Source organism: Tupaia chinensis, unplaced genomic scaffold (genome assembly GCF_000334495.1).
Source record: "Tupaia chinensis unplaced genomic scaffold, TupChi_1.0 Scaffold145208_1, whole genome shotgun sequence".
Lineage (NCBI taxonomy): Eukaryota > Metazoa > Chordata > Mammalia > Scandentia > Tupaiidae > Tupaia > Tupaia belangeri.
The window spans coordinates 608,692-617,131 of record NW_006205068.1 but is presented as its reverse complement, the minus strand read 5'-3'; the positions used below and the strand labels follow the sequence as shown (position 1 = coordinate 617,131).

At 41.8% G+C, this 8,440-nt stretch overlaps 1 protein-coding gene and 1 pseudogene across 1 annotated transcript in view; one reads left to right on the top strand and one right to left on the bottom strand.

Moving 5' to 3' along the window:
- The window catches only part of GNA12 (G protein subunit alpha 12), a gene marked incomplete at its 5' end in the record, with an annotated part of 98,742 nt that overhangs the window by 15,131 nt on the left and 75,171 nt on the right, over positions 1–8,440 (bottom strand).
- The window catches only part of LOC102500994 (prohibitin pseudogene), a 1,376-nt pseudogene continuing 377 nt past the window's right edge, over positions 7,442–8,440 (top strand).

Here is an 8,440-nt window from a genome sequence, read left to right as displayed (position 1 = left end):
TGAGAAATGACTACAAAGACAGTAAATTGTGAATTATCCAGTATTTTCAAGGAGGGGAGAGATCAGTCTCCCCTCTAAGTGCTGCTGCCTCTCTAAGTCTGTACGCCTGTTTTCCACATCTCCCTTTAGTCAGTCTCAATGTTCTACTGGTGCACAGTAGGACACCAGGTTGGAGGATCCAAGTGAGGATTTCACTAATTATGACAGAAATCAAAGTAATCAATCCTGTTAGTCTCTCCCAAAGGAAAGCACCTGAGAACTAAAAATGTCCTTCCACCCATACAGGCAACACTCTGGTTTCACTTACATTGCGCTCAGTTATTCCCTCTTTTGAAGACAGAACCATGGCATGATGTCAAATCCATAGGTCTCTGCGACGCCACAGGAGAGCCTGTGAAGACTCATCCACACATGTCTCTAAAGTGTCATAAACCTGTTGCTACTCCTTTAAGTCTTCCCAACCCCCTCTCCCTCCAAATCCATCTTCTTTTCCTTCTACAGGCAGTTTATCCAGGGAGCTAAGTTTAGCTACTACCATTTCTAATCTTTCCTCCCGGGACATCATCGAGTTCCCTACTGCTCTGACTGTCCCAGCCGCTTGGCTTTGCAAAGGCCCCAGACACTTGCTTTCTGCAAGAATCAGTGATAGGCTGAAGAACAGTTGTCAATCCTTGTAACAGTGTGGCTTCCGTAGTGGAAGGGGAGGCCCTCTTCTGACCCAAATCTTCCTCACTTCAGCTCATTCCGTCCTTTCCACAGTCTTGACATCAAGTCTGTCAGCACCAGTCCTCATCACTTTGGGATAGCTTGTTGTTTTAGATCCCAAACAGTAAAATTTAAATGGAGTCACAAACACAGCACTTTCCTACCTTACTTAGATTTCAATTGTGAGGATCCTTTTAGAGTTATATTTACTGAAGAAAAGAATGATCATCTCACTTAAGAAACTATGAGCAATGCCCAGTAAAAAAGTTCCTGGGAAGTTCAAACCTATTGCATCATTGGGAAAGTTATGATGTATTTATCTATGCAAAAATGCATCATAACTTTTCTGACGACTCAATAGCTATATGATGGCAGATCACCTCTCTGAGTTCTTCCAGAAAGTAGAAATGACAGTCTCTAACTCACAGCTGTCTTGAGGCTGAAAGTGCGTGAATGACACAGGGAAAACACTCATGACAGCAATAATTTTACTGAAATTGGATGTCTTTGCTACACACAATTCCAAGGATGGCTGACTTGATGACAGAACCTTAGATATTTTCGAGAAAAGCAAATATAAAGAAGAAAACCGAGTTGTTGTTATTTTTTAGTTGTTGTTGTTGTTGTTTTAAACCTGACCCATTCAGGTCAAATGGAAAGAGGAAAGAAAATTTAAAGCGGTCACATCCTCTTCTATAGCTAGTGGAACTTTAACTGCACTATCCTTTAGAATTTTCACCATTAATTAATTTTATTTCAAAGGACAGAAACTGTTCCTTTACAGAGTACATGCTTTGAAAACCAGCCTCATCCCTGAACTTGAAAAAAAGGTACACTTGATTTATAATTTGCAACTATTCTTCTTTGACTAAACACTTGAATTTGCTTTATCAAAGAATGAGCAGTTGCCCAAATCTATGAAAACGAGACAGCTAAAAATACTGACTCAAAACACCCAAAAGCTCTGACTCTGAGGTCAAGGAGGTTAATGGAGGTTTCATTTTTAGGAGCAGTCTAAGGGCTTAGTGTTATGTCCTGCTAATAAATGCCCAGCAGTTATCTGGTTTGGGAAAGATCACAGATGGGCTATGTGACTAGATCAGTATAAACTGATCACTCTGCTGCTTGGCACCACCATTGTCAGCTAGTAGGTGCCAGGCCTGTGTCACTGTGCATTTGACAAGTATCATCTCATTTAAACCAACACGATTCCCATTTTCCTAACTGAAGAAACCAACACTCAGAAGTTAATTTGGCCAATGTCAAAAAAAGCTACTTAACTCCAAAGTCCTAACTCCTAACCACCTTGGAGGGCTTGGGAGATGAGTCATGCAACTGTCCACAAAAGAACAGCAACTTTCTATTTAGGAGTTCAGTCCAACCAATTGCATTTAAAAATTAAATTTAAAAATGTGAATGAGAACACTAACCTAATTCCTGGTAGGAACTGAATGCCATGGAAATGGAACTGCAGAGCTGCAAGATAGTGAGAGGAGAAATCACTCCCACCTATGGAAGCAGAGAAGCACCAAAGGGAAGGGGTCATAGTGCCCTCCAGCTGGAAGCTTACCAGCCCTTATCCGCCCGCCCACACCACAGGCTGAACAAAAGGGACCGAAAATGCTCAAAGCAGCCTCCAGCTGCCAAGCACTGAGTCATCCACAATGCCTAGCCACTTGGCTCCCTGAGGCAAGAAAAGGCAAGCTCTGCTCATGGAACCACTGTGCTGTGGCCGGCTGGAAGAGGAGGCCACAGGCAGGGATGCCCCAGACACTCCTCTGGGGCCTGAGCCAGGGCCTTCCACTCCTCATAAAGAACCCTTGTGCTGTCTCTTGGCTAATGCAATTGCTAACCCGCCTGCCCGCACAGGACCACTGACTCAGCATGCCCACCCTCCCACCAGTCCTCAGAACCTGTGCTGCCAGAGGCTGGAGGGGAGACAGACAGCCTCAGAAGTCGCCTTTCTCTCAGATCATTTCAGAATTTTTCTGCTGACAAGAAGCTAGTAGGATTTCATGAGGACTACCACCTCCACTCCTCACCCTGCCAAATACACACACACACACACACACACACACACACACACACAGAGGCATAAATATCAGAGGTAATTCACAGGAGAAACAATCTACAAGAAGGCTAGGGTGAGACCTAGACACAGAATGCCTTTCTTACTGCACGAATGCCAGCATGTCCTCACCACAGTTTATTTGCTTCATCTGGCAGTGAGCACTCAGCGTTCCGGCACAGGTAGCCCACAAAGGAGTTCTTCCTTTGGCTTTGCCAACTGTCTGAGTAAATGCCTTGTCTGAAAAAAAAAACTGCCTGAACTCCCTTGACTTGGCAGCAGCGATGTTTTGTGAGGATGAAACTCTGATACTAAGATGTGTTGGACTCCAAATAGACCTGTGATCTAAAGCCAGCTCAAAACAAACACATAAAAAAAGAGTTAAAAATTATTATTTATTTAAATTCGAGAGAGGGAGCCTGCACTTGCCAGAGAGAGACAGAGAGAGGAAGGGAGAAAACCCCCTTCTTGGGATGGTCACGCTGCAACCCCTTTTCTTCCATTTCTCCATCCTGTTGTAGTTGTGCATGTGCAAGCTGCTGGGGGCTGTGGGATGTGAACTGTGTGGTTAGCCATGCAGGATCTATCTTTTTTTTTTTTTCAAAGAATTATTTTATTTAACTTTATTTATTTATTCATTTGCTTATTTCAATTTGACCACAGAGGGACAGAGTGAGAAAGAGCGAGACAAAGTGAGAAAGCAAGACGCCAGGTCCAGGACTCGAACCACAGTCAGCCATGTGGGAATCCAGTGCCTTTTAACCACGTCACTTGCCAGCCCCAGGATCTATCTTCTTAACCACTAGGCCATGGGGCCTTTCTCCCCTTAAAAAAAGTGTTATTTAAAGGTCTAAAATATAAAAACAGAGCTGTAATAAAAACATTTACATTTCCTAATGACAGGCATCAAGAAGATTCTAGATGCCAGCATCTCCCGGTACTTGTGTGTTTATTAATTATTATTACTTATTATTGGATCACACAATCATATTCTAAAATGGCACTTTCACTGCTGTTAATTAATTAAAAAAATCACATTTGTTAACCTTGGCCTTAAAAAAGAATTGCCTTATAAAGCAAATCAGGTTGAACAAAATGATCTTTATTTTAATTCTAATTTGTCACCAAGGAAACAACAGTCTGTACAAAAACAGTCTGGCAAAATTATGTATGGAAGTAAGATGCAGTTTAAGGCAGAAAATAAAAGTCTCAACAAAATGACTTTTGTGAAACTGATTTGCTAAGCAATTTAGAGACCAAGTCTTAATCAATACCTTGGCTTCCTGATCAATTCCCCATCTTCTCCCTGCATTAGAAAGTAGGATATTTAGCAAATATCCGATTAGCTTTCTTCCTTCAAGAATCGGTGGCGGCCATCCGAGAACTTGCTACTTGAATTTGCCTACAGGCATATGCTTTTCATGGAATGGCCTATGAACACACAGAAACCCTGTTTATACTTATCATTCCTGGCCCCAGACAATCTCTCATTCACTTTCTGACTCAATAGATTTCTGGATATCTCCTATAAATGGATCATATAATATATGGCCTGTGGCATCTGGTTTCTTTCATCCAGGCTGCTTTAGGGGTACTTTCTTAGAACAGCACTGGGGATTTGTCCAGGAATAGAGCCAAATGAAATGTGAGCTACCTACAGCCAGAGCAGAAGGCTCTTTCTGGACAAAGGTGACATTTTGAAGTGTCAATAAATCGCTTCTCAAGCAACATGTTTTCCACCTCCTCAGAGAATTTTGCTTGATATTTCTGTAATTTTTTTAAGTTCAGTAAATAAAAAGTAAACTGTAGAGTTATTTCACAAAGTTTTACCTTTCTTTTTTCTTTTTCTTTTTAGTTTTTTCACTATAGGGTACATGCACTCACCAGAGAGACAGAAAGAGGTAAAGGAAAGAGAGAAATCACTCCCCAAGTGGGATGGCCATGGTGCAATCCTTTCTATATTTTCTTCTCAGGATTTGGGGCATGCACACACATGTGCCTGGAGTGATTTTCAAGCCACCAGGTCTGGGACTTGGTTCATCTGGTCATGTGGGATCCAGAGTCTTAACCTCCATGCCACCTGCTGGCTCCCAAAGTTTTACTTATTAGAGCTTAGTTTTAGCTGATCAAGGAAAATAAAATAAAACATTATTTATTATAAAAATCATCCCCAAGAGAGCAAAACTTCAGCAAGCTTCTAAGTATCATTGATGTATTTATTTTCCCCTTTAAAAACTTACATAAGAATGTTCACAGTCACATTATTCTTAATAGCTGAAGACTATAATCAACTCAAATGTTCACACAACTGAAGAGACAAAACATGTTTTATCCATACAATGAAATATTATTCAGAAATACAAATGAACATACCGACACATGACAACTCCTATAAAATGAGAAAAACCTCAAATGCATTATGCTAACAAGTGAAAAAAAAAAAGGCACAAAAGGCCACATCTTATATGATTCCATTTATAGAAAATATCCAGAAATCTATGGAATCAGAAAATGGATAAGAGGTTGTCTGGGGCTAGGAATTAGGGGCAAGTGTAAACAGACTGGAAGGACCACACTGAGATGATGGAAATGTTTTTAAACTGGTTTACAGTAATGGTTGCACAACTTGTTAAATTTACTGAAAGTCATTTAATTGTACACTTAAAAAAAACTGCATAAAAATAAAAAAGTTTCCATAAAACCAAGCTATTTACTTAAGAATGCTCTTGTTTTGCTCACAACAAGAATTAATCATCTCCCATTAATAACTCCTAAGTAGCTCAACACTGGTTCAGGTCTAAGTACTATTTCAGAGTCCCAACATTTTCAGGGTAGGTAAAGCTTCAATTATAAAGTCTGTTACAGGGCTGTTTTCATCTTTATTAAACCACAGTTATTTAACAAAATAGCAGCAGGAAGTTAGACAGAGCCTGAATGTCAATTAAAAGGAAACCAAGTAATACCCCTAAATGGAACTGCAGGCTTCTGCATGTTCTCTTCAAAGGCCTCTGCCTATGATCCCACAATAAATGGAAGGCAGGAATAGAAAGGATCCTGAGAACCCTAGCACACTGGAGAGGATGAAGCTGACCTTTCTTCCTATGCTGCTCCAGAGTTTTTGCCTCCTAGAACTGCCTAGAAAGAAAGCAGAAGCAACCTGAGCCTTGGTATTTCTTCTAGTTTGAGGATTTCCAAAGTGTCTCTCTACCACGTACTTCCTTGAAAAGAGGTGTGGAAGCAAACTACACATCTTTCTCAGAGTGGCATACCATCACTGCAGAGGCCCAAGAAGCCTGTTTCTTTGTTTCACCCATTTTCCTCAAATTTATTTACTATCAAAATTCTTTCTCATGTAAGACTAAAACTACTCAACTCATTAAAAGTTAGGAAAAAAGCCCTCATTACAATGCGTCCTTATAGAAAGAAGGGTGGGATTGTTATCTTTAGAATTTAATAAAAAACATTTTGGCATCTGATTGGAAGTATATCAGGATGCTCCTATCTCATGACTCTAAGGTAAAGCAATAGCAAGGATTACAATTCATCAATTAGAAAAAAAATATGTGAAAGACAGAGACAGTGGCAGGGAGAGGAAAAAAAAGAGGAAGAGTTTTTTAGATACAGACAAAGTTAGCACACTAGATGAGAGGCAGACTGGGGTTCTCAGGACTGTGCTTGCAACTTTTCTAGGTTTGAAATGCTCTCAAAACAGAAGGTTAAAAAATTAAAAAAAAATATAATCAGAGATGCTATGTGTTTCTGAGCATGAGCACAAATATTACCTGAGGAAGGTGGTAATGATATTTCCAAAAAGATAGCCAATGAAATGCCTTCACAGAATTCTTCACTAGCCAAGAATGAGACAGCCAAGGAATACCCAGGGAAATCAGTTTCCCTTCAAAGTGGTTTTCCTGCATGGATGCTCTCTCACAGTGGAGGCCTGGAATGATGAAGCTCCTGGGGTGGTGAGGCAGGGGCCTGGGGTGATCAGGCAGGGGCCTGCACAGGTGCCCTCTCTGCTGAACTGCTGTCTAAGGATTTGCTGACGGGATGAGCCTATCTGCCTGGCCATGAGTCCATCTCTCATGCAAAGACACTATAGAGAGTGAGCACAGTACATTCCCTTAAAGGGAGGCTTGTGAGCATTTCTGCAGGTCTCTCTAAGGCTGCTGCACTGCTGTCCTATCTGGTTTTTATCCATTGAGAAGTACCCCTATGTTCCTGGGGTTTCGGGGACCAGCTGAGATTCTGTATGAAGTTTATCTGTTCAGTGATCTGAATATTCCAACCTAACTAGTTTTCACAATCACCATAGTGAAACCCAGTTTTTATTCCCTAATCCAAACTTTGCTTTGTCTCTAACACATATATGAACTCCTTTCTCTGACATGATGTAGGGCCCCAGTTGCTTTCTGACTGGGCCTCCATCTGAGTGCATTTGAGTTTTCCTTGTCTCTCTGCACAGTGGAGGGAGCTAAGTCAACTGCAGTCTTTGTAGCCACAGATGGGAACTGGTGTGGCATCGGAAGACTCCTCTCTCATTTCTCACAGCATTTGCCAGTGGGTCCCAAAGGAAATGCAGAGATTAGTTACAGTTGGACTTGTTCTGGCCCAATCCTCTTAGAAAATGAAATCCCTAAAGACTTAAAGAAGCATTAATTACGTAAAATGCTACTGTTCAGGCCAAATGCACCAAGTGTTGAGGTAGGTTGACTGCACTGTATGGTGGAAAAGTAATTATCTGGTTGTTCTCTGTGATACGAAGAAAATGGAAACCTTCCCTTAAAGGAAAGGAAGCGGCTGGGAAATTGATGTGGAGGTCAGAGTGGAAGCAGGTGTGAGTGGGTCCAACATTAGGAAGGATGGCTGTTTAAGTGTTTGAGTCTATTGGCAAGTTTGGCTTGGTCTTAGCTGTTACAGGGGGCATGGTGAACTCTGCCTTCTATGTGATGCTGGGCACAGAGCCATTGTAATCTCTGATCAATTCTGTGGAGTACAGAACATTATGGTAAGGGAAGGGACTCACCTTCTCATTCCCTGGGTACAGAAACCAATTTTTGTTTTTCAGAGAGATTTCTGCTATAGGGCGCATGTGCGTGCTGGAGAGAGAGACAGAAAGCAAGAAATCACCTCCCAGGAGGGATGGCCATTTTGCAATCCCGTCTCCATTCTCCTCTTTGGATTTTGGGCAGTCAGGCACATGCACCTGGCCTGAGTTTTAAGCCACTGGGTCAGGGACCCAACAGTAGTCTACCATGTGGGAGTTCACTATGCCATCTGCTAGTCCCACAGAAACCAATTATCTTCAACTGCAGCTCTTAACCACATAATGTGCCAGTCATCACTGGCAGCAAAGATTTACAGAATGTCAACATGAAGTTGTGCATCCTTTTCCCGCCCGTGGTCAGCCAGCTTCCTCTCATCTTCACCAGCATCGGAGAGGGGTATGACGAGTGCATGCTGCTGTCATCACTACTGAGATCCTAAAGTCCATGGTGGTTCGCTTTGAAGCTGGAGAACTCATCACTCAGAGGGAGCTGGTGTACAGACATATGAGGGATGACCTTACAGAACAAGCTGCAACCTTTGGACTCATACTGGATGACATGTCCTTGACACATCTGACCTTCGGAAAGAAATTAACGGATGCTCAACAGGTGACTCAGC